We start from the raw sequence: 26010 nt of genomic DNA, 5'->3' as shown, positions 1-26010 counted from the left end.
TAAATAGTTGTATCTAGGGCTTTTTTTCTGGGTAAAGAGGTGGTGGAACTCAGTGGTGGAACTCAAGACTGCACAATGATGTCACTTTGGGTCAGCTGGAACAAGGGGGGAGTTTTTTAAAGTTTAAATCGCCCTCAGCGAAAATGGTCACATGCCTGGTGGCCCCGCCCCCTGATCTCCCAACAGGAGGGCAATCTAAACTCCCCTCTGTCTGGAGATCAGGGGGCGGGGCCACCAGGCATGTGACCATTTTCAAGAGGTGCCAGAACTCCGTTCCACCGCATTCCAGCAGGAAAAAACCCTGGTTGTATCATTTGTTGTTGTTGTCGCTCAGCCTTTTGGTTCCTGACTTCTCATGTTGAGTTCCTCTCCACCCCCCTTTTGTTCCCTTTCATCTTTCTCGAGCAAGATTTTGAACCATAGTCCAACACTACAGCTCATTGGAAAAGCAGAAAGCCACGTGTTCAGTGCTGATGTCGCCAGGTGAAATGTGAGACCCCAGAAAGCCATTGCCAATGAGAGCAGATATACAGACCTTGATAGACCAATGGTCCAACTCAATATAATGCAACTTTGTGTGTACTCTAACCACCACACCATGCTCCCCCTCATATGGATTCAGCAGAGTTGCCACCTCTGGGTGAGAAACTCCTGGAGATTTCTGTTCAACAAAAATCCAAGACAGGACAGAAATGAAAGCAGGAAAATTTATTCTTAAACTATCTACGCCCCTTGTTCTCTGATGACCCTTGAGGTAGCTTCTACGGAAGCAAAGCCTATAATAATAAAACCAGTTAAACTAATTCATCAGCAGACCAATAAAATGTCAGCAAAGAGACGTCGTATCACTTCAGACTAGCAGAATCCTCAAATATGCTAAAACAAAAATCTGGAAACTTATCTCGAGTAACACAAAATGCAATAAAAGCAGTAAGCCGTATTAAAGTAATCTCTTAAACCGATCAATCTAATGATCCCCTGGTCAGAATTAAAAGATTTGGTATAAGAGGAAGGAGAGAAATACAGTATCAACCAAGTGATAAGATGCCTGGGAAAACAAATATGTTTTAACCTGGAGTCCTAAATCCAGAAGCCTTGGCGCCAGGTAGATGGAAGCGTGAAACTGTGTTTGTTTAATATTTTACTCATTTGAAAGATGTTGTTACTGCTTTATAGTACAAAAATTTGCAAAGCAGTTGTTGGTGGTGGAAAGCGCCATTTAGTCATAGCTGACTTATGGCAGTCCCCACTGGGGGTTTGAGGTGGTTTAGCATTGCCTGCAAGGCAGTTAGTGAACATTAAAAACAGAAGAAAAACAGTAGATAACCTAATTAGTAGAAGTGTAGTTTAAAAAATTAACCTAATTAACAAAGGCCTATTGAAACAGAAGAGTTTACAACTGCTGTACCATCCCTTCTTCCCTCTCCAAAATATTACAGGGCACAAAAACAAGAGAATGGCTTCAGTTCAGCAGAACAAGCTAAGTGGGGCAACAGAATACAGAAAATTTTCCTTTGCATGTTTATGTATTTACTTACTTCATTTCTAGTCTACTTTCTTCCCTGAGACTGGAGGCAGATTACAAGTTTTAAAAAGAAGCAATGCAATGAAAACAATATGCATGTGTAAAGTGTCATTAAATTCTAGCCAATAGTAGCTTCAGGAGGGAGATTTAGACCAGAGGAAATGGCATGGGAGGAAAGATTTTCCTACTCTCCCAGTGCCACAACTTGGACCTACCTTCGCCTGTGCACAAAAACATTTGTAGAAGATCCCTGTCTCCTATTTTAAAAGGTAAAGGTAGTCCCCTGTGCAAGCACCAAGTCATTACTGACCCATGGAGGGACATTGCATCACGATGTTTTCTTGGCAGACTTTTAATGGGGTGGTTTGCCATTGCCTTCCCCAGTCATCTACACTATACCCCCAGGAAACTGGGTACTCATTTTACTGACCTTGGAAGGGTGGAAGGCTGAGTCAACCTTGAGCCGGCTACTTGAACCCAGCTTCCGCCAGGATCTAACTCAGGTTGTGACTCGTGAGTAGAGATTGGGCTGCAATACCGCAGCTTACCACTCTGGTCCTAAAACCTGATCTAGGATAACCTGCCAGTTACTAAAAGTGGTGGTCTTCCTTGGTACCACTAGAGGGAACTAGCACCTTGTTACATTAAGGATCCAGTTTAAACACGGTTGCACCAGCCAGTGTATTTTCCTGCATAAGAAGAACTTCACCAATGGGGACAAAGTTAATTGACTTGCAAGGCTCCGAATTCATTCAAATTGATATGATACGGTGCACACTTATTAGGACCTTTCAGCAAGATGAAGGAATATTTTATTACAGGGGTGAGGGTGGGGTAGTTTGAGAGAATGAACAGTTTATTTGTTCTTGATTGCAACAATCGCTTGCCTGTCATCAGGCAAACAAAGAAATAACCAGATAAACAAGTTTTAGGGCAAACATGTATCTGAATGACAGTTTGTAACCGAAGCCTGATTCCCCATGTGCGCCTGCAGCAGAGGGGACAAGGATGAGGTGGCCCGCATTCTGGCACCCCTGGCCAATTCTGAGCCGTGTGGGCACTGCAGCACTGGCATGGAACACCACGGGGTCCATTTTAACTTCCCAGTCTGCCCCTTCTCATCACTCAATAGAAGTAATCTTTGCAATTTTAAATGCTTTTAAAAGACAGGGAAAAACAGGTACCACTGGATCTGAAGACAGCTGCCTTTCCCTTTGCCTGGGGACTAAATGGCATACAATCGCGCAAGGATTAGAAAGCGCACAACCACCACACACAGAAATACAAGTCAGCATTGTGTTAAGCAAAAAATGCAGTTTTGTTGCTGTCCGGAAGCTGGTTTCAGAGCTCAGCCCTTTATGGGTTTGATTGTTCTCTAGAAAAGGTCACCAAGAAAAACTGAAAAGGAACGTTCTGTTAATTGGCTGTGTGCAGGGCTTTTTTTCTGGGAAAAGAGATGGTGGAACTCAGGACTGCACAATGACGTCACTTTGGGTCAGCTGGAACGGGGTTAAAGTTTAAATCGCCCTGTGAAAATGGCCACATGGCCGGTGGCCCCGCCCCCTGATCTCCAGACAGAGGGAAGTTTAGATTGCCTTCTGTGGTGTGACAATGATCTAAACTCCCCTCTGTCTGGAGATCAGGGGGCGGGGCCACCGGCCATGTGACCATTTTCAAGAGGTGCCGGAACTCCTTTCCACCACGTTCCTGCTGAAAAAAAGCCCTGGCTGTGTGTCATTGTACTACTATCAAATTTTGACATGTAGCATGTTCTCCCTGTTACTCGGGTTCTTACACAACAGGCATTTTCATTCTAGAAAGGATTTTGTTTTTAGCAAACACCTTTCCTGGTAATTTTTTGCTAACCAAGGAGGTGACTGACTGACCTAGTATGAAATTCTTACTGGTGACCTGAGCCCTCAGATGAGGAAGTAAAGCCAGTCATGGAATGTGGCTCTTCACCATACAGGTGTGGGGGGCAGCTCATGTGACTGAATATGCCCTACCAGAAAAAAAGTCCCTGCACGTAGAAAACTAGTATGTCAAGGAAAGCCATTGTATCAGACTAAGATCTGGGAAGTTCAAATCCCCACTCCAATGGAAGCTCAACTGTGGGGTTGGCCTTGGTTAGTAATCGGATGGGAGACCTCCAGAGAAAACCAGAGTTGTGCCGAGTCAGGCAATGGCAACCCACCTCTGTAAGTCTTTTGCCTTGAAAACCCCAGCAGGGAGCACCGTAAGTCAGCTATGACTGGCAGCACTTTCCACCACCATGTGAAAGCTGGCTAGGCATTCTCTATCAGCCTAACCCACGTTGCAGGGTTGTGAGGAAAAAATGTAGTAGGGGAGAATGATCTTGACCGCCTCTTTCCACGTCCAGCGGGCTGGCCAGGGAGATGTGGGTGCCGTTCCGGCTGCCAACTCTGGGTTGGGGAATTCCTGGAGATTTGCGGGTGATTCCCGAAGAAGGGAGGACCTGAGCAGGCAATAATGCCATCGAGCCCACCCTCCAGAGAAGCGGTTTCCTCCAAAGGAATTGCTGCTCGGCGATCAGTCATCATAACTTCAGGAGAGCTCCGGGCCCCACCTGGAGGCTGGCAACGCCAGGTGCTGAGCCCGCCCGTGCCTTCCCACCGTCCAGGGGCGGCGAGTGCAGAGCGCGCCCTGAGCCGCTGGAGCGAGCCTCGCTTTGCCGCTGGGCCGGCTCTCTCGGTCCGCGGAGCGCGCCCGCCTCCTCCCGCCGCTCCGCTCCGGAGTTTCCCCCGCCTCGGGCCCCGTTTGCTCGGGCCGAGAGCGCCGAGCGGGCGATCCAGTCCGGGTTTTGGCGTCGGTGCAGAGCGCCGCGGGGCGGCTGGGCAGGTCCGGCAGAAGGGCTGGAGACGAGCCGGGCGGCGCAGGGGCAGGTGGCCGAAGCTTCGCCCGCCGTTGCGGTGCCCAGCCAGGGAGGAACTTTCCCCCGCAGCCGGGAAGGCGCCCCGCCGTCGACCCCGTGCGAGAGCGAGGCCACCCGACAGCAGCCCAGGTAAGGAGGCGCCCCCTGGGCGGCCAGGCAGTTCGGGGGCCCTCTGCGAGAGCCGGCAGCCCGCCTGCCCGCCCGCCGCTTCGCGCCAGAAGAAAGCGGGAGTGGGACGCCCAGACGGGCGACGCGCCTGTGGCTCGCCAGGCTTTAGGTTTGGTTTTGAGTTCTTGGGGGTTTCCTTTGGTTAGTTGCACCCCTGGAATCATAAAAGCGTAGCCGTGTGCAAACGTTACAGCGCGCAGTTTCAGGTGGGTAGCCGTGTTGGTCTGCAGTGGAAGAGCCAGGTTCGAATCCAGCAGCACCTTAGAGATAAAACTAGATTTTCAGGTTATGCCCTTGGAGAGGCAGACCTCCCTTCATCAGATTCGGGTGGGTAGCCGTGTCTATCTGCAGTCGAAGAACCAAGAGCTGAGTCCAATAGCACCTTAATATTTGGTCTTTAAGGGGTTATTGCCCAGACCCAGGGCAGCCCAGGTGAGCCTGATCTCGTCAGATTTTGGAAGCTAAGCAGGGTCGGCCTTGGTTAGTAATTGGATGGGAGACCCCAAGGTTGCAGAGGCAGGCAATGGCAAACCACCTCTGATAGTCTCTTGCCTTGAAAACCCCACCAGAGGTCACCATGCGTCAGCTGTGACTTGAGGGCACTCTCCTCCACCTAGGTGTTATTGAGCCCAGATCCATCCGATTCATATCTGATGAAGGAAGCTTTGACTCTGAAAAGCTCATGTCCTGGTTGGTCTCTAAGGTGCAAGCGCACATGTAAATTTTCTTTGCACGAGGGTTCAGTAATTCTCAGCATACGTTGTACTCATGTACAGCTGAACGTGTGATTAAAACCCCCATGTGTATCCAAGTACTGTGGGAGACCCAGGCTGGAATCCTCGCTCTGCCATGGAAGAAGCGCAATCAATTACTTTAGGCCAGCCACTTTTCTCTCAACCTGAAATACCTGGCAGGGTTGTTATCAGGATAAAATAGAAGGGGGAGAACAATGTTGAAAGTGACATGGTGTCCTTCTGGGAAGACGAGAGGACTGGGAATATTCCGTAAATAAATAAATGCATATCTCAAGATGGGTCGCTGTGTTTGTCTGTAACAGTAGAAAAGAACAGGACTCCAGTAGCACCTATAAGACTAACAAAATTAGTGGTAGGGTAGGAGCTTTCGTGAGCCACAGCTGACTTCTTCAGATACCTCTGGATAGATAGCCCGGCTGGGTATCTGAAGAAGTGAGCTGGGACTCACAAAAGCTACGACACATTTTGTTAGTCTTATAGGTGCTACTGGATTCCTGATTTTTTCTAAAAATGCGTATGTGTTTCTGCAGGATGTACATGTGTGTACTATAAGGTGTGTACAGAGGCTTGTTAGTGAAGCCAGTGTGTGTTTGCAGAAAGAAATGTCATACAGGCCCTTGAGTCGGGAAGCTGTGTTTGACTCTGTGTTTCTCCATTTTGATGGCATGTTCACTTGCTTGCGAACCTAAGTTGGCCTCTCTGTAATGTGTGAAATGCCTCCCCACCCACCCTGCTCCAGTGATATAGCTTTCTAGGCTTGAGCAAAGATTCTGGGCTGCCCTCTGCAATTTAACATTTGCCTCTGCATCGTATGTTTGCCTGGGCAGAACAGAAGAACCACCACAGTGCCTTCAGCAATCCAGATCTGACTGAAATACCAGGGGCCCCAGATCTGCGTGGCCCCAGATTCCAGGGGCAGACTAGCCATTTCACTTACAGGGAGAGTTCTTGGTGGGCCATTGCCTTGGAGGGCTGTTGGCAAGCTGAGCCGAGCCCCAGGAGCTCTGCCAGTGCTGCAGAAGCCACTTGGCTCAAACCTGGGCAGCGGCAGCCACTGGGGTGTTGGATCACCTGTGCTCTCTCCCTGCACCACCAAAGCAGGCCATGGATAAACCAGAGGAAGTGCAGGAGAAGTCCACAGGTGTGCCGACATTTGGCCCAGCCTGAGCTGCCTCTTGTAATGCAGCTGGGGCGACCTGGCCCGACTTCCTCCTGGGCCGTTTTCACTTTACAGTCCACCCCTTTCAAACTTAGATCCAGCTAATGAGCTGCTCAGCCATGCGGCTCCTTCAGAAGTAGAGTCTCTCCTCCCCTCCCCAATATCTACCGCTGGCATTTTTGCACCCAAAATTACTTTGCCTGTGGGGTTGGGTCAACCGTGTGGCTTTTACCCACATGGGAACCGAATTGGCACATGATGGCTGTCTTTCTCTTCCAAGTGCCTTGATACCCACATGTGCAAGCAGCCGGACTTGCCTAGGCCCCCCTCCCACTTCATTAAGGGCTCCTTTGGCTCCCAAATTATAATTTGTTCATGGATTAAAGTTTTGCATTCATGGGTCAGCTAAGCTTCTATGCCAAAAGACGTATTCCCCTCTGCTTGCAAACTAGTTTGGCACCTGATGTGCTGAAGCAAAGAACACAAACACACTGCAGTTGCAAAACCCTCTAGAGCACAATCTGTCATTGGGGCTCTTCCCACTGGCTTGTCTCTCCCACCCATTAACACTCACTAATTACTCTGCCTCTGGTTCTGTGCCAGCCCACTGGAGGAAAGGCTAGGTCTCCTGGCTATGGTGGTGGAAGACCACAGAAGGCTAGAGCTTCCTCCCTCTTCGCATACTGGTGGCCAGAATGGGATTTTTAATCCCTGTAAATTGCTCCATAGGAAATTTGGGGCTTGGTACTGATTCTTCAGTCCTTTGTAACCCATGCGCAGCCCCCAAACCTATTGGTACAGCTCAGCGGTAGCACCTGTAACGTAGTGGTGGAGATGCAAGTGCAACTGAGCATGCAAAGAGCATCTTCCATGCACCACAGAGGATCGCCTTCAGATGTTTAATATTATGAGACAGAACTTTCAGTATGTGGGTGCCGCCGGTTTGAGTTCTGGTGCCTGCCTGCAGTGGTTCTGGCTTCCGCTCCGCTCACGTGCCCTACCAATTTTTCTTCCCAGAGGCTGATATCTACCATTAGCAACCTAGGTGTTCTTGCAGCTTATCTCTTTGAACTGATTTGTGTTCCTCTATGGAGGGCCTTCTTAAGCCTTTACAGTGGAATCTGCTTCTTTAAAGGGAAGGTATGCAAAGACTCCAGGGCACCGTTCTCTGTACCGCTGTGGTTTCACTGTGGTCAAGGATCTTGCTCCATTGTTATTCTACTTCCCATCATCTGCCTCACCAAGACAAAGATTTCTGTCTGAAATACTCAATGGAATGTCTACCGGGTGTATGTGGGCAGAGGGGTAGTCTTAAAATCAGTTACCTTCTTTGAGCCGAGTCATTCAAACATCGCTGCATCAAGGAAAGGCCCTTGCATTTCTCTCTAGTGCCGGGGGCTGTGTACAGAAGGGAGATTTAAGGCATTTAGAAAACAACCACAAATGTCTAGGCCAATCACCAAAATAAGGGACAAAAATTCATCTTGGTTCTAAGATTTTCAGCAACCTCAGCAAACAGAACTGTTTGGTATGACACAACCATCAGCATTTGTGAGAAGACGATTCTTTTTTGGGCTTCTGAAAAGTCTGATAATTGGGTTGCAAGATCGCTTTCTCTGAGCCTCTCATCTACAATATGGGTGCCGGCCTACCTTGTCTTGTTGTTGTGTGGCTTACAACACAGTTCTGTATGTACAGTGGTTTAGTCCTGAAATAATTATATAAATGCTATGAATTATTATTATTTTTTTAAACATTTTTTATTGAAATTAAACAATGCTGTGAATTATGATTATGCATTTCTTTTCATGCAGGAATAGAATTCATTAAAATAATAGAAAGGGATGCCTAGAGAATCTAGCACTGTTCAGAAGTTATAGTGAACACACATATAATTCACGTACACTGTACACTTGATTTTTCTTTATACACGTGTTGAGTAATTCTCACGTTTGATTAAATGGATGTACCACTGAATGTGTAACTAAAACCATACATTTATCTAGGAACTGGTCCAGTTTCATTTCATGCATGCATGTTGGCGCAGTCTTACAAACAGATGTACAGACATACTTACAGGATGTATATGTGTTCCCTATAACTTGTGAACAGGGCTTCTGACTGTGGAAATAAAGAGACTTGTTTGAGTTTTGAAAATATTGGCCGTTTTCACACTGCTTACCCGATTGTACAAAACTACTGGAATGACGCGCCTTCTTGGTGCAATCTCCCACAATAACTCCAGTTATTGTGGGAAATTGCTCCAGGAAGGCGCGTTGTTCCAGGAGTTTTGCACGATCGGTAAGCAGTATGAAAACGGCCATCTTGTGTTGAAATGCTGAGGGACGTTCAGCCTTGGCTTGTATGAAAACTCAAGATAAGAAAAATATTCTGCCTTGCATGTGTGTGCATTCTCTGTTTCACACACGCACCAGTCAACATTTTAGGTAAAATTTTGACCCATTGATCAATTAACAGCCAAACCTTGCAGCCTGACAAAGTTTTGTGATTCTTCCATTTACATATCAATGGCCTGTGTTTTGTCCAGCAGCAATGCTCTGCAGTTCTGTTGACCTACACCAAATTCCAGGCTTGAATGCTTACAAAAGTTAAAAGTAGAGGAGCATTTAAAATCCAACTTTTAATTCCACCAAAACTCACAAGCTAAGCTCAGTCAACCCAATATGTGACTCTGGAGAAATGTCTCTCATAGTGCAATGCTATGCAGAGTTACCCAGTCTAAGTCCATTGATTTCAGCAGGCTTAGACTGCAGTATCTCTGCATAGGATTGCACAGTCCTGAGCACATTTCACTTGACCGTAAGTCCTGCTGAAATGAGTGAGATTTCTTTCTAGCATAAGCTTGGTTAGGACAGGACCACGGACACTGCTTTCCTCATCTGTAACATCAGAGAACTATTTCACAAGTATTGGGGGAAGCAAGAGAGTGAAGTGTGATGAATATAAAGTCCTGTACAGCAGTTTGCACATTAAAATATCCTACAGAAGCAATGAGGAAGAAAAGGATATAGGTGCTGGTTAAACAATGGAGCTGCAAATCGGGGCCCTCCCTAGTTGCCATCTTTGATGTGTCTTGAAATCTATCTTGCTCCCAGTACCGTATCATCTAATTAAATCTGCCACACTTTAAGAAAAGTTACAAACTGCAGACTTTAGGCCCTTCTATTGCATCTTTCCGTAAACGTCTTTCTCTTTATGTTCCCCCACCTTTTTTTTGTATTTCCAGCCTGATGAGATCTAAGCAAGTGTGGTGAATTGGTTAGAGTGCTGGTCTAGGATCTGTGAGAACCAGGCTCAAGTCCCAAGTCCCTACTCTATAGAAGCTTGCTGGGTGACCTTGGGCCAGTCACACACACATCTACCTCACAGGGTTGCTGTGAGGATAAAAACGAAAAAGGGAGAATGATGGAAGCTGTTTGTTTCCCCACTGCGGAGAAAGGTGGCATGTAAATGAAGTCGATAAATAAAATCTTGTACTTGGTTTGCCTGAATTAAGAAGCAATACGATAATACTATTTGGGGATTTAATTTTTTTCCCCTCATGGATGAATGTGGCAATGTTCAATTTTTACCATTAGAAAAGCCACACGCTGTCAGCCATCCCCCCTCAATTTGCAATACCAAGATAACAATACCAACCTATCTTGCAAGGTTGTTGTAAGGAATCCATAAAAGAGAATGCCCATGAAGCACTTAGAACATTCCTGTAGTGCTGTGTAAATGCTAAGTATAGTGGTGATTAATAATCTCTGTGATGGTTATACATCCATGAAGGCACTGAATGTGCTCAACATGTTCTGGATGTCCTTTTTAAAAAGTTGCCCTGCAAATGACAGGGCTAGAAGAGAGCAAAAATCACAGCGACAGGCCCAGTGAAGAGAGACGAAATTCAAAATGTCACAATGAAACATGAGTTCCTTCTGGTTTTTGTAGTGGAGCATAGCATCTTGCAGCCAGAATTTAAAGATTAGCTATGCTTACCAGCCTCGTGATGTGCGCATACACAATGTGCAATGCACTGTTGTATAATAGCACTCCAACATCCTCCTTCCCAGACACCACAGGTCCCAAGACTGGTACAGATCTGTGCAAGAATCTCCACGCAAATCAGAAGTCCTGTGTCTGTTTTCATGGAGAAACAAGTATAATGGTTTTGTGTCTTAGAGGGCATACTTATTTATTTAGTATATTTTTATGATGCCATTCCTTAAGGAGTTCAGGATGTGTAGCCATGTTAGTCTGTCTGTAGCAACAGAAAAGAGCAAGAGTCCAGTAGCACCTATAAGAACAAAATTTGTGGTAGAGTAGGAGATTTCATGAGTCAGAGCTCACTTCTTCAGATATCTTGTTCTTTTCTACTGTTGAGTTCAGAGTGGCTTACATCTTTCTCCATTCCTCTGTTTCATTCTCCCAAACAGGGCTTTTTTTCAGCAGGAACGCAGTGGAACGGAGTTCCAGCACCTCTTGAAAATGGTCACATGGCCGGTGGCCCCGCCCCCTGATCTCCAGACAGAGGGGAGTTGAGATTGTCCTCTGTGCCGCTGAAGCGGCGTGGAGGGGAATCTAAACTCCCCTCTGTCTGGAGGTCAGGGGGCGGGGCCACCAGCCATGTGACCATTTTCGCCGAGGGCAATTTAAACTTTTAAAAACTTCCCCCTTGTTCCAGCTGACCCAAAGTGACATCATTGTGCGGTTCTGGGAGCATGCGTGCACTTTGCACACATGCATGTGGTACCAGGGGAACTACCTTCCGCCAGGAGTTGCCCCCTGTGCTGGCAACCCACTGAGTTCCACCACCTCTTTTCCCAGAAAAAAAGCCCTGCTCCCAACAATACTCTCAGGTAGGTTAGGCTAAGAGACACAGAGAGCATGCTCAACTGGCTCAGAGTCACCCAGCGAGTTTTATGGCAGACTGGAGATCTGAACCTAAGTCTTCCGGATCCTAATCTAACACCTTAACCATCACACCACGCTGGCTAAAAGAGAGGGCAGCCTTCTAACCTTAAACTGTGGTATGGTGTTCGAGGCTCAGAGCCACGCTGGTGTATGTAAGAATTAAAATTCTGAGAAAAATCCGCTGGGGTTTTAAAAGGGGGGAAAGAACCAGTAAATCCATCACTGTCCAGAAAAGAAAAAGTATCCCTTTGCGTTTCATAAAGCACTGAAGGCCTCCCACAGTTTTTCCTAACTTAAAAAAGTAATGTGGTGGTGGTGGAGAGTGCCCTCAAGTCTCAGCTGACTTATGGCGACCACGGCCTTTGACAGGTCTCAGAAGCTAAGCAGGGTCAGCCTTGGTTAGTAATTAGATGGGAGACCTCCAGCGAAGACCAGGGTTGCAGAGGCAGGCCATGGCAAACCACCTCTGTGAGTCTCTTGCCAGGAAAAAAAAAGTGATGCAGTACCTTTTAATTTGCAGGTCGCAGATTTGCATACCATTCTGCAATAATTTTGTTGGTCCTAATAAAAGGCATGAAACAATTTTTGCTTCTGAGATTTATCTGCAGACCAACACAGCCACCGGCCGTCTTTATCACGTTTTTCTCCCACCCTGCCTCCGAGGGGCTCAACCTATGTGGTTTTCCACTCCTCTGCTCTAGCCTGTGAGTGGGGATTTGAACCCAGGACTCCACAGTCCTAGCCTAACAATTGCATAACACTCCTATATTAGTTTACTGTAATTCCTACAATGATCTTGTAGTAGTAATAATAATGACAACAACAACAACTGTGCTTATATATCCAGAGGAGTTAGCCGTGTTAGTCTCTTTCAAAAGCTTATGCTACAATAAAGTTGCTACTGGTCTCTTTGCTACTGTGTTTATATACCGCTCTGCTAGACAGATTAGTGCCTCACCCAGAGCAGTGAACAAGTTAATGTTATCATTATCCCTACAATGCAGCTGGGGGAGCTGGGGCTGAGAGGAGTGGCTTCCTCAAGGCCACCTACTGAGCTCATGGCAGTAGTGGGATTTGAACCAGCAGAGTGCTGATTCGCAGCCAGACCACTTAACCACTATGCTTCAGCAGCTCTCCAGGAGGGGGCAGCGCTGTTCCCAAGGGGCCAGAAGGGGAATGTGAGTGGCTTGCCTAAGGCAGAGGCGGGATTTGAATGGAGGGGCCTGCTTTACCGTAGCCACTGTGGGACTCCACCTCTGGGGAGCAAGGCAGCTGGAACGGACCGCACGATGCATGAAATCAGCTCATTCTAGGAGGACCGCTGCTTTCATAGGTATTATTACAGAGCCTTACAGAGCAGTAGAACCATATCCTGTAATAAATGTAGAAGCAGAATCCTCTTTCTCCATCGGAGATCAAAGGGGGAATGTCCATTTCCTTCCCCAGGACTGGAATGAGTTCCATCTGATATCCTTTCTTAGATAACGCCGTTTCGTACCATCCCCAATTGCAACTGCCGACGAAATGCAGAAGGACATAGTTATCATGCCTCTGTGTTGGCTTTGTTCTGGGAAAGACCAGACAGGAGCAGCCGGTAGAGATTTCATTCATAAAAGACATTCCTGAATGAAAAGCTTTGCTCATGGAATGCATTCTCAAGAACTTCATCATATTTGGTATTTATCTAGAACCTTTAGTATTCACCAAGTACTTTGTGTTGTGCCTGTTGGAGTATCTGTTGAACTGCTCTGTTGTAATATCTAAAACAATCCTGTATGTCAGTATTACCCTCCGATGGGAGACCAAGGCTTACGTAAGACCACCTGCCTGTTAGTGGCATGGACCTGAACTTTCTGAATCGCAGCTCATTACCTGAGCCAATATGTTACGAGTTGGGAAATTTCTAGACATTTGGGGAAAGAGCCTGGCGAGGGCAGGGTTTGGGGAAGGGAGGGACCTCAGCGGGGTATAATGCCCTAGAATTCGCCTTCTAAAGCAGCCATTTTCTCCAGGGGAACTGATATGTATGGCCTGGAGATCAGTTGTAATTCCAAGAGATCTCCAGCCACCACCTGGAGGCTGGCAACTCCACCTGTTCCTACCAGCACTTCTTTACTCCATCTGAGGTCCAATAAAATCAGCAGGTGGTAGATCAGAACAAAAATGAGTATGCTTCACATCATGCCTAATTAGCTTGTGGAATTCCCTGCCACAGCATGTGGCGATGGCCGCTAGCTAAGATGCCTTTAAAAGGGGATTAGGCACATTTATGGTCCGTCAGTAGTTGGCTGCATGGGCACTGTACATACAGGGGTTGGGGAGTTCATCTTGAAGTGGATTTCAACAGGCTTAATTGTCTTTGCTTTCACAAACGTATACAGGCAGCTTTCTGTTCATCATTCCCAAGTGGGTAGGCAGATTTGGCTGCTTTAATTTAATTGGGAAATAGATGCAAAATTGGAAATGTGAACAAGAGAGTCCTTTACTGAACGGCTGCTCCCGGAATTTCTTGTGAGTCCTTGTTTGGGACTTGTTGCCCCAAACTCTGACAGTGCAATCCTATGGAGAGTTACTCCAGTCTAAGGCCATTGACTTCAATGGGCTTAGACCGGTGTAACTCTGCATAGGATTGCACTGTGAATCCAGCAACCTATTTTCATTTCTACCAACTTTTGGAAATCAAAAGGGAGGAAAAGATAAACTCTGATCTAAAATAGCACACAATAGGATCTACATACGCAGTAGGGCTTTTTAATTCTTTTTGCTGTACCACGTCAAAAGTGCATCATAAACTCCAGGGAAGTTCGGAAGTGAAGTCGAGACGGTATCAGACGGAGCTGTTGCGGAGAAAGCAGTAGTTAAAGAGTGAGCTGGGAAGTCTCTGGTTCAAATCCCGCCAGTGCCATGAACTGGCCAATCTTTTTTAGACCCTGAAATATAGGAAGAATACGGGTTCTTCCTTGCAGGGTGGTTAGAAACATTACAGCATGGTAATGTTTATGAAATACTTTCCGCATTTAAAAATGTTTAGAATTATTTTTAATATAAAGGCCCCATTACATGCAGGTCAGGAGTTGCTGGATCAGTGCCTTTGTAGTTTCTCCCACCGGCAAGGCGTGGCCTCTCAGCCTAGCCTACCTCGCAGGGATGCTCTGAAGATAAAATTAGACCCCCGCCCCCTCTAAGGACACTCTGAACTTCTAAGAAGAAGAGTACGGCATAGGTGTGATGGAGAAAGAAGTCCTTTTTTAGTTTGTTATTTACTCCCTGATGTAGAGCAGTACTTACAGTGCAATTCTACGCATAGTTACCCCAGTCTAAGCCCATTACAATCAATGGGCTTAGACTGAAGTAACTCTCCTTAGGATTGGACTGTTAGTATAGTTAATCTCTACTTCAAAATATTTATTTATTATATTTATATCCCACTTTTTCACAATGCCCAAGAAAATGCAAGCATCTACAGATGAGAAGTCCCAGGGTCAGTGCTCTCTGGTTGGTTGAGAGAGAGTCCTGGAGACTCCAGGGGTCTGTGATAATGGCTTTATCTACTAGCATGCAGGCAGAGCGCATGGGGAAGCAAACTCACTCCCGCAAGACAGACGATGTGGCACCCCGCACCAGATCCCCAGAGAGGGGCCCTGCGCCCCAAGGTGCTGCCCCCTTAGCCAATTCACAGAATTCTCTCACTCATTCAAAGCTGACACAATCTCCGGAGCACTCCTGCCCACTCAAGTTTCTGTCTCTCTCCTGCTGGCAAATTGCCTGGTCAGGAAACAGCCACAATCATTGAATAAGCATTAAGGCATCAAATCCATGACAGGCAAAAATCCCTGGTGGAAGAACCCATCAGGGATCAATTGGACCGCAAACTCCCCGCTGCGTTTTAAGACCTGCGTTCTTTCGGATGATTAGCAGCCATTTAGGCTAAAAGCCAATGCATTAAGATACATTGCTTTAAACTGTCCCTCTTCATACCTCCTAATGGCGGTAATGGCCCCACCTGGAGGTTGGCAATCTTACTGATAGATCTCAGCAACTTGCACTGTTTGGATAGGTGTTTACAGGCAGGAAAGTCGCATATCCCAAATTCTCAGGAGGCAAAATCAAGACACCGTTACACCTGGAAACGGGGACCATCCCAGGTAAACAATGTATATTGGAGCAGATGTGATGGCTGAATGGGAAGTCTGTTCTTCTTCACCGTATGTACCCTGGAGGGTGCTTCGATCAGCTGATAAAAACCAGCTTGTGGTCCCTGACCCCGGGGAGGCTCGCCTGGCCTTGACCAGAGCCAGGGCCTTTTTCATCCTGGCACCAACCTGGTGGAACTCTCTGTCTGCTGAGACCAGGGCCCAACACGATGTATTATATTCTCGCTGGGCTTATAAGATGGAGATGTTCCGCCAGGCATATGGTTGAGGCTGGGCCATGGGAGAGCCTTCCGCCAGCCACCAGGGGGGTTAGTGTAACCCCTACCTCAGTTCTTTTTCCATCAGTTGGACCTCTTTTTCCATCGGTTGGACCACTGCTGTCCTTCACCTCCCACCCATAGAAATGTTTTATTGGTGCTAGGTAATATGGGCCACCGTCTAGAGTTGTTTTATGATTGAATTGTATGTATATTTAAGGTTTTAAATGGAAACCTTTAATGTAAATTTTAAATACTAATGTTATCCACTCTGAGCCTGTTTGCGAGGAGAGCAGACTGTAGGGTAAATAAATCAAATCAAATCAAATTATATCTTCTCCAGGGCAATCTTTGCAATGGAGGAGATGAGCTAAAGGCCCACGTTCCCTCACCTATTCATCTGGAAGAGGCATTCTGTAGTTTATACCTCAACCTCTCCTTTCATCCTTTTCTCATTATAGGGTTCTTTTCATACTCCCCACTCCACACTCACATTTGTGTCTGGGAATTTCTCCCCTCCCTGCGTTTATGAAGCACCATAAGCACAGGGAGGAACAATGTGTTCGTTGTGCTGCTGCCGACTCACTTTGATTGTGGTATACATCAATGCCATTATCAACATCTATGAAAAATTGTAACCCAACAGAGAGGTAGTGAATTATCTCGAGTATCTTTCCAGCAATGTCAAAGTGAATAAAGATCACTTTTGACCATTTCACACTGGAAGCTGAAAACAGGTCTGCTTGAATTGAAGAACAAAAATCAAATAAGCTTTTGGAGACAATTTGTCTTGCACACCGCATATCGGGATCCTGGCAGATGGGGACAATTTACCAAATTTTCAGCAGTTCTCTTATTATGCTGACTGATGCCCAGCTTCTTTGGTTGAGTAGGCTGGTCTTGCTTCAGTGTGTTCAAGCTGAGCAATTACGGATTAGGTTACCCCTGCGCCTTCTGGGTCTTGATTAATGCTCTGCAGACCGCAACTTTAGCTCTCTAATTGCAGCAGCAATTTGTCCTCTGTTGCAAAAGGGCAGCTCCTTTGATCCTGTAACCTCACACACACATACCACTGAACACAGTGAGACATACTTCCAAGCAAGCCTGCCTGAGGCGTGGACTGCCCACTTTTGATTTTAGGGTGGTTATCCCCAATCAGAGAAGCCTCTCGCTGATTCCCGATCTCTTTGTTTGCTGCTCTTGTTCCAGACGTTTGTTTGGTATTACTCTTCCCTGCTCCTGAATTCCTCTTTAACTAGGTCGGAGATGTTCTTTCTGCAACTGGAACACATGTACAGATGTGCAGGGTTGTGTTCTGGACAGACTCAGGGACAAACGACACAATATGCAAGACACGTGCTGAGTCGCAGGTGCGCAACCAGGCTCACCCTGTTTTCTGAACTACAGGATTGTATTGTGAGCAGTGGGACACCGTAACAAAAAGAAGCATCCCAGAACTCAGAAAACAGCAAGCATTTGAATCCAACAGGAGAAGAACTTTCAATCTGGACACTCTAAATTGTGGGTATTTTTTTCACATAGGCCACAAAGCAAAAGAGAGACAAGCTTCAATAAGATGCATACCCCAGCCTAAATGTGTTTTACTGGCAAATTGGGAACACAAAAAGTGTAACATTTAGTTTAAGCGTCCCAGAAACCAGCAGCCCGAAGGTGTGTTTGCGACCCAACAGTAGGGAAATAGCAAAGGATTGACATCCTAGACTAGACAAACAGTCTCCGCCTGTAGACAACATAGTTCACAAATATTTAGATTTAAGCAGTTAATTCCCTTTAAAGGGGAATAACCTTCCACTCCCACTTTTCTGAAGTGCTTTTGCAGCCATTGTGGAATTAGCATCTGGTGCTTTGCGCATTCCCATTTCCCTGTTTAGTAAGAAGATCCAGGAGGCGATGCTGCCGGTCTTGAGTTCCCCCTGCAAGAGAGCTCTGGAGAGAGGCCTGTGATGTCTTCGCAGCATTTGCTTCCTTTGCAAGTAAAGAAGTAGAATGTAAGTGGAAGCAAAACCATATTCCTGCAGAGAGGATTCATTATGCCAGGTCAGATCCCCTGAGAAAGACCCTGCCTGCCTCCAAAAGCGTACAGTCACCTTATCCGCTAACTCCAGGCTCTCTCCAGCGCTCTTCAGATGTTGGATAGAATGAACATTCGTGGCGGTGGCGGGGAATGATTCTGACGGCAAAGTCTGGCCCAAACCCGTGTGCATATGTTTCAGAAGCCTCTGCAACGTGCAGACCTACGGACTTACGGTTCTCTCTGCACTATTAGGAGCCCTGTGTTTTTCCACTGTGCCAGTGGCATAAAAAGTTCCATAATCATATTCATATGTCCACTTGTAGGCTCAATACTGGAGTTGCCAACTAGTGGCTAGTGCCAACAGTGTTTTGCCATATTCTGGGCATGGAGCAGGGGTCACTGGGTGGGAGGGAGTAGTTGTTAATTTCCTGCATTGTGCAGGGGGTTGGACTAGATGATCCTGGAGGTCCCATGCGACCCCATGATTCTACGATCTTTTGCATTAACTGTTTCTGATAGTCTCCATTGGCTGCCATAGATATCTACTATAAGGTGTTCCACTCTCTGTTGCTGTTCCTTCTGCAGCCATAACTGCATACCATATAATATTTATTTGTTTAAAATATTTTATACCTCTTGGTCTAGGGACAATTAAAAAAATTAAATTAATAAAGCAATAAAAACAGGAAGGACAGAGCAGCTAAAGCAGAAGCCTGAACTCAGTCAAATGCCTTTTGAAAGAGGAGCAGTTAAAATCCTCTCCAGAATCTTTGAAGGGATGTCATTTTTTGAACATCCTTGTGGAAAGGTTAGGGGCTGTCACTAAAAAGGCCCTGCTTCTGGCCTCCATCTTCCACACCTGGTATAATGACAGCTCTGCAAGCTGAGCTGCTTTCTGCCCTGATTTTAATCAGTGTATGGAAGAGAGAGACGTGGGTGCCAGATGGTGAAGGGCTTAAAATTGCCCTCTTGAGTTGCATTGAGGAGTAAGTAGGTGGTAACCAGTGTGACTGGCTGAATACGCGCATCCCTCCCCACTTGCGGCAGGAGAGGATATAAGCTGCTCTCCTGGAATGGAGCTTAATAAGAAGCCACATCAGCAGGCTGAAGATAACAGACATTCCTTACAGAGTTCCCATTTTGAGACTGGCGTGCTTAAACAATAACTGCATTCAGGGAAGCATTTCTGAAGGATGAAATTATTTCTATATATTGACAGAGCCAGGCCTTGACCCTCGGGGAAGGAGGGGGAAGTGCAGGTGGAATAGGAAGAACTTTCGTTGGTGGCTGTTATGATAAACCACACAGTGCTTTTTGTTCCAAGCTGCCTTATGGGGGCCAGCTGATCTTCTTGAAGCTTTAAAAGCTTGCCTTATTGGCTTTGATCAATTGCAGCCAAGTTTCTTTCACCTCCGTTTTAGGGCCAGTTTTCATGCCGGCCCTAAATGTGAGTCCAGCTGTTCGTATATCTTGGAGAGTGGAGTGATTGCAGACACCGAAGGATAATAACCAGGATAATAACCGGTGAATGACAAAGGCAGGCGTGATTGAATAAGGTGGGGTATGCAAAGGGGTAGTGCTCCAAGATATAAGGACAGATGGGCTCACATTCTAGCTGTATCTGAAAAAGTGAGCTGTGATTCACCAAAGCTCATACCCTACCACAAATTGTGTTAGTCTTCTAGGTGCTACTGGACTCTTGCTCTTTTATAATGCCATAAAGTCCACCCTTCAAAGCAGCCATTTTCTCCAGGGGAACTGATCTCTATGGCTTGGATATCAGTTGTAATTCCGGGAGATCTCCAGCCACCACCGGGTGGCTGGCAATCTATGCTCGAGTCTCTTGCTGCCCAGCAACTGGTCATCACAGGTCCTGCTTACTGCATTTGCTCTCCACTTCAGCATTTGCAGAGATTATTCTGGAAGCAGCTGAGATACTGAGGCTTTCTAAGCTGTGGTTACAGTACAGAGATGACCACCCCGTTTCCCCTGATGCCTGTTTTAAAATAGCATGTCCAGTCGATAGAAGTCTATATGATACAGAGAACAGCTACCAGCAATTAAGAATTTAAAAATACTCATTTTAAAAATATGTTCACAGGCATACCCTCGAGCTCCACATCAGATTGAGCAAAGGGATCCTGAAAGAAAGATGTAAACACACAGTTCCTCTGCCCCTCACTCTACACATGCCCTAGCTGGTGTTATTCTACTACAGGATCTTCAACTTAAAAAGTTACATCTTTCTGAAAACTTCCCATTATAGGATTGTCTCCAGGTAGAGCCTGGAGATTTCCCGGAATGGCATCTGGAGATTTCTCCAGATGACAGAGATCCGTTCCCATGGAGGAAATGGGTGCTTTGGAAGGTGGACGCTGTGGCATTATAACCTGCTGAGGTTCCTCCCCTCCACCTATTCCAAAATCCACCCCCAAACCCACCGTTGGCAACCCTGTCCCGTAGTCCTGGTTTAGACTTCCGTGAGGCTAATAGCTGCTCCTGCAGAGGCCAGGTGAGAGAGCCTCCTAGCTGAATGGAATCCGTTGAAAAACATCCTTCCCCTCTGTGCCATGGGATTTTATTATCTCTGCTCACCCCTAAGAAAGATCCAAGAAGCTTTTCCTGGATTCTTCAGGAAGGGACTTTCTAGCGTTCTCAGCTTCTCAAATATCTATTTCTAGCTAAGTGTCGTGAACCCCTCCTTTATATCAGCTTTTAGCAGGTGTCTTCTTAGCTGATCACTTCGTTGTCTGGGTGCAGTCTGGAAAGCAGTGGACTCCCTCCCTTCACCTGTTTTCGGCTGAGAGAAACTTTTAAAACTAAAGGTGAAGATTTTGGTACAGTCCAAACCAACAAAATACAAAATATTTCTCTACATCATTGTTTAAATAAAGATGACATTCCCAATCAACATCAGAGCTTTTTGTTCTGTATAGGAAACTGGTTTTGTACATATGTTACTTAAAAATCCCATCCTTTTGCTCGTCCTTACTTTTTACCAAATGTAAAAGGTTTTTTCTAACCAAAATCTTTTTATATATTTTCTGTAATGTATTTGTGTTTTATATGCCCTCAAGTCATAGCTGACTTATGGCGACCCCTGGTGGGATTTTCATGGCAAGAGACTAACAGAGGTGGTTTGCCATTGCCTGCCTTTGCAACCCTGGTCTTTGCCAGAGATTTCCCATTCAATTACTAATCAAGGTCAATTCTGCTTAGCTTCTGAGATCTGACGATAGGGTTGCCAGTGGGGGACCCCCGCTCCCACCCTCCACCCCCTGCCAGTCTCCCACTGGGGGCAGGGGGGACCGCGCCTCATGGAAGTTCTTCCGGGTGGCACAGCACGCTTCCACATGCTGCAGCAGCCTAATTCGGGCTGGATTTGGCCTGATTCGGCCCAAATCAGGACAGATTGGAGCCAAATTGGGCTGGATCAGGCCGCTACAGAGTGAAGCAGCACTCCCACGCTCTGTAGCAGCCTGAAATGAGCCCAAATCAGTCCAGATTCGGTCTGAATTGGGCCAGATTCGGTCACCTGAGGAGCATGGGAGTGGTCCCAGGGCGGCTTGCACCCTGCATGATGATGTCACTTCCCAGAAGCAACGTCATTGTGCAGGGCAGGAACGCGCTTGCACTTTGCATGCACAACGGTGTGTGTGGGGGGGGGGAACGGTGAGTACCAGGTCTCCCACCTCCCACTGGGAGGGTAGGGGTTCCTGGCAATCCTATCTGATGAGTTCAGGTTCACCTGCGCTATCCAGCTTAGGGCATTTTATATACCTATTTCCACCTTTAATAATTCAATTTTTCAAGAAACGTACGTTTCCTCTTCTTTTTTATTGTATGCTTTGAAATCTTTCAGTGACAAAATCATTTTCAAAAAGCCTAGCACAAGCATGATTCTTCCTTTGGGAAGTGCCTTAAAAGTTTTCCAGAACTGTGCTTAGATCAGTTTTTGCCCAGCCCATGCCTGCCTGGAACAGCGAGTAGTTTGGATGCAGAATAGATTGTACTGGGTTTGCAAACAATTCAATTGTTTTATGATTTGTACTGCTTATACCCGTGGCAGGCCAAACAACTAAGTCACACAAGGGCACAGGAAAAATAAAGAGCTGCGTAGCTGCAACCAGGATCTTAATGTATCTTAACATGGCATTTAAAATGAAAAATGAATTCTTCTTGAGAAACAATTATTTATTAACTCTGCTGGAATGAGCTTCCAGTGGGGCTTAACTGGATTCTGTTCAGCTGAGATACTGGGGTGATATTTGGAATGTGCCAAATATATACCTGCTTGATATCCCTGTTTATTAATTCCCTTTTTTGCCTATTATCTAACTTGAAAAGGATTTCCCTCAGCAGAGTGAGATTTTGCTACTCTCCCCCCCTGCCCCCGAGCTGGGAGTTGGGGGTCGGTGAGAGAAGGTTATCCAGACCTGGATTTGTGCACAAACTAAGCAAGATATAGTTCATGGCCAGTGGACTTCTACATTTTAAAAAAATTAACAATGACCATTTTGGGGTAATGCTATGGGGACTCTTACACTTGACAGACCTTAGGGCCTCAGGATGTCTTAACCCAGCCCTGAGGGAATTAGCAAAACTTGTTCCCCATCTGTCAGCAGAAATTTCTGCGGGATCCAACCTTCCAACTATCCCTATTCATCAAAGTCAATCCCTGTTTTCTGGGCCCTGGTAAAACACTGCTCCTTTTTGGCCCTTCTTTTGCCCTTTAGGAATAGGCTGTCAACGAGTTTTTAAAATGCTGTTAACATTGTGCCCAAGAGGGAAGACAGCATGGTATATAGTCCAGTCTTGGCAGATCTCAGAAGCTAGGCAGGATCGGTACTTGGATGGGAGACCACCAGGGAAGACTCACCAGAGGAAGGCAATGGCAAACCACCTCTGCTTCTCCCTTGCTTTGAAAGCCCCGTACTAGGGTTTCTATAAGTCAATTGTGACTTCATGGCTTTTACACACAGCACGCATAAACGCTCCGGACTTCTTCACATTTGAAGCCACGTGAGGTTTGTAGGTATATATGTGTGTGTGTATATATACATATGTGATATACATATGTGTGTGTGTTTGTCATGCCCTACATGCAATGCATGCATGCAAATGCGTACATATAACACAAAATGCACAGCTGCCCTCCCTGCCCCCCCTCTAACCACCCATCCAGATAGCAAATAATGCTGAACATGAGATTCAATACATGTTGAACCTGCCTTTTAATCATATCACTTGTGAGATTGTCTCCTATTAAACATAAAAAGTTTATGTTCATGGAGGATTCATGGACAATAGCACAGTAATGGCTGTTTGTTTAAGTGGAGCCTCCAAGTTCAGAGACAGTATACCTTTGCATACCTGTTGGTGGGGAGCAGCAATTGAGAGTGATTTGTGGATGTAGATGGACCATTGGCTTGATCCAGCAGGGCCCTTGTATCAGCATGATTGTGGTAGTTATCCTGGGGGTAAGAATGGGTGTTTTTTATATATATTGCAACTTGTGTGCAAAGGATAAAACCAACGCTTTGAATTGGGCTCAGAAGCAGATCGGTAGCCCGCATAGTTGCTGTAATATCGGGGTCACGTGTTCCCAATAGCTGGCCCTGACCAGCAGTCTAGTTGCAGCGTTCTGCATTAGCTGTGGTTTCCGATCCATCTTCAAGGGTGACCCCAAGTAGAGCTCATTGCAGTAGACCAGTCAAGACATAGATCACTGCAGCTAGATATGACTGAGCCAAGAATGGATGCAGCTGATGCACCAGCTGAAGCTGGGAAAATGCACTCTGAGCCACCTGACTTTCTAAGGTGACTGCTGTGTCAAGTAATACTCCTAAACTATGAACCTGACTTTTCAAAGGGTGTATAACCCCATCCAAGACTGGGGAAATCTCTCATTGCTGGTCTGCCTTTCTGCTAACCCAGAGAACCTCTGTCTTGTCAGGATTCAGTTTAAACTTGTTCACCATCATCCAGCCCATTATTGACTCCAAGCACTGGTTCTGAATATCAACAGCATCCTTGGAATTAGGATTAGAAAGATAGAGCTGAGTATTAACCACATGTTGGTAGCACTACAGCCCACACCTCCTGATGACCTCTCCCAGTGGCTTCATGTAAATATTAAATTGGGGGATAAAATTGGACCCTGTGGGACTCCATAGATTAATGGCCATAGGAGTCCCTCAGTACCACCTTCTGAGGCCAGTCACCCAGAGAAGGCTGGAACCACCACAACACGGTGCCTCCAATCCCAGCAAAATGAAGAGAGCAATGCCCACCCAAATCATACTTGTGTCTGTTTCATTCTGTTGCGCCAGTGAATGGGCAGATCAAATCTGGTGGAGAAATGTTGTGGTCAAGAATTTTGTGAATCCCTCCTAAATTTGTCTTCTGAGAAGTGTTGGAGAATTGCAGATTTTCCAGCCTAGGGGGAATGTTGACAATTGCAAAACTTGCTTTGAGAAGGTATAAAGGTTTTGGCATTTATAGTACAAAACAGTGTACAGGCAAAGATCTGTTCCGCGTAACTGCTTTTATGGCAATACCCTGTCGTTTGCCAGCTGATCTTACCCTCTAAGTGCTCCTAAGTCAACGGCAATACGAAGCAGGAAATTGCAATAAAAAGCATTATGGGCTTTCTTTTCCCGAAGCTGTCAAAGGTACAGAAACAAGTAGAACAAACACTACCACAGAAACACACAGGCTGAACAGAGGCGTCATCACAGTGGCCCGACTCCCGATAAGCACACAACTCAGGCAAATTGTTTACTTCTGGACTGCCTGATGCTGGGAGTTTAGCCACCCTGGAAACAGGTGTGCAAACAGTTGACACACATTTTCGAAGACGCTTTCCCACAAGCCCAGCTTTCAGCAAGTTTTAGGTTTGGTGAGTATCATCGAAAGGTATTTTGATGGCTTTTGATCAACACTGCCTTTCCCAGATTCAGAGCATACCTGTACTTGGGATTTTAATCAGTAGCACTGTTATTTAAAAATTTCTTGTCCTTGTAACACTACAGCCCACACCTCCTGATGACCTCTCCCAGTGGCTTCATGTAAATATTAAATTACGAAGGGGATAAAATTGGACCCTGTGGGACTCCATAGATTAATGGCCATAGGTAGAGCAGGAGTCCCTCAGTACCACCTTCTGAGGCAAATCCTGCTCTTATACAGGATTCCCAGCAGTCTCCTATTCAATGGACAGAGTGAATCAACACCTGCTTTTTAAAGGACGTATTTCTTCCAGTTGGTGAGACCTCATGAAGTGGACAAGGGGCTTAGAAGCAGGCAGCCTGCCACCTCTAGACTTCCCCTTGCCCCATAGTGCCAGGATAGGTTGGTTGAGTGGGGCCAGGAGGTAATAACTGTCCCCCTGCTGGAGACTGTAGTTCCAATCACACTGAAAGAGATGGTTGTGAGACCTCTCCTGAAGGAGACATCACTGGACCCAAATAACCTAAACAACTACTGCCCGGCGGTTAACATTCCATTCAGGGCAAGAGGCCTAAGCAGGTGGTGCCTGGGCAACTTCAAGCAGACTTGGAGGAAATGGATAATCTAGTCCCATTTCAGTCTAGATGCAGTCTAGGGTTTGGGATGGAAACAGCCTTGGTCACCCTGACTGATGACCTTCACTGGGAGCAGGGCTTTTTTTCAGCAGGAACGCGGTGGAACGGAGTTCCAGAACCTCTTGAAAGTGATCACATGGCCAGTGGCCCCGCCCCCTGATCTCCAGACAGAGGGGAGTTGAGATTGGGCAATCTCAACTCCCCTCTGTCTGGAGATCAGGGGGCGGGGCCACCAACCATGTGAACATTTTCTCCAAGGGGAACTCACAGTTCCACCACCTCTTTTCCCAGAAAAAGAGTCCTGACTGGGAGAATGATGGGGGAGCGCGTCCATGTTGATTAGCCAGGACCTCTTCATAGCTTTTGATACTATCAACCATGGTATCCTTCTGGATAAGCTGGCTAGGTTAGAAATGGTGGGCACTATACTTTGGTTGTTCCGTTGTTACCTGACTATTTCCAGACGGTGGCACTGGGGGACTGCTGATCAGCTCTGTGGCAATTATGCTATGAGGTTCCACAGGGTTTAATCTGGTCCTCCAAGCTATTTTGCATCTACGT

The 26010-nt window shown here is 46.3% G+C and overlaps 1 protein-coding gene across 2 annotated transcripts in view; it reads left to right on the top strand.

Annotated features, from left to right (window-relative positions):
* The first annotated feature begins 4333 nt into the window (after positions 1-4333).
* Positions 4334-26010, top strand: part of LOC129341244 (synaptotagmin-like protein 2) — an 82889-nt gene continuing 61212 nt past the window's right edge. Inside the window, exon 1 of one of the 2 annotated variants that reach the window (XM_054996347.1) lies at positions 4334-4547. The gene's annotated coding sequence lies outside the window, so the exon portion shown is untranslated. Of the gene's footprint in view, positions 4548-24739; positions 24765-26010 lie in introns of those variants that run through there. The other variant, XM_054996349.1, reaches the window with a different exon arrangement.

This window comes from Eublepharis macularius, chromosome 13 (assembly GCF_028583425.1).
Source record: "Eublepharis macularius isolate TG4126 chromosome 13, MPM_Emac_v1.0, whole genome shotgun sequence".
Taxonomy (NCBI): Eukaryota; Metazoa; Chordata; class Lepidosauria; order Squamata; family Eublepharidae; genus Eublepharis; species Eublepharis macularius.
Note: the sequence above shows the minus strand (reverse complement) of the source record. Positions and strands in the feature narration are given on the sequence as shown.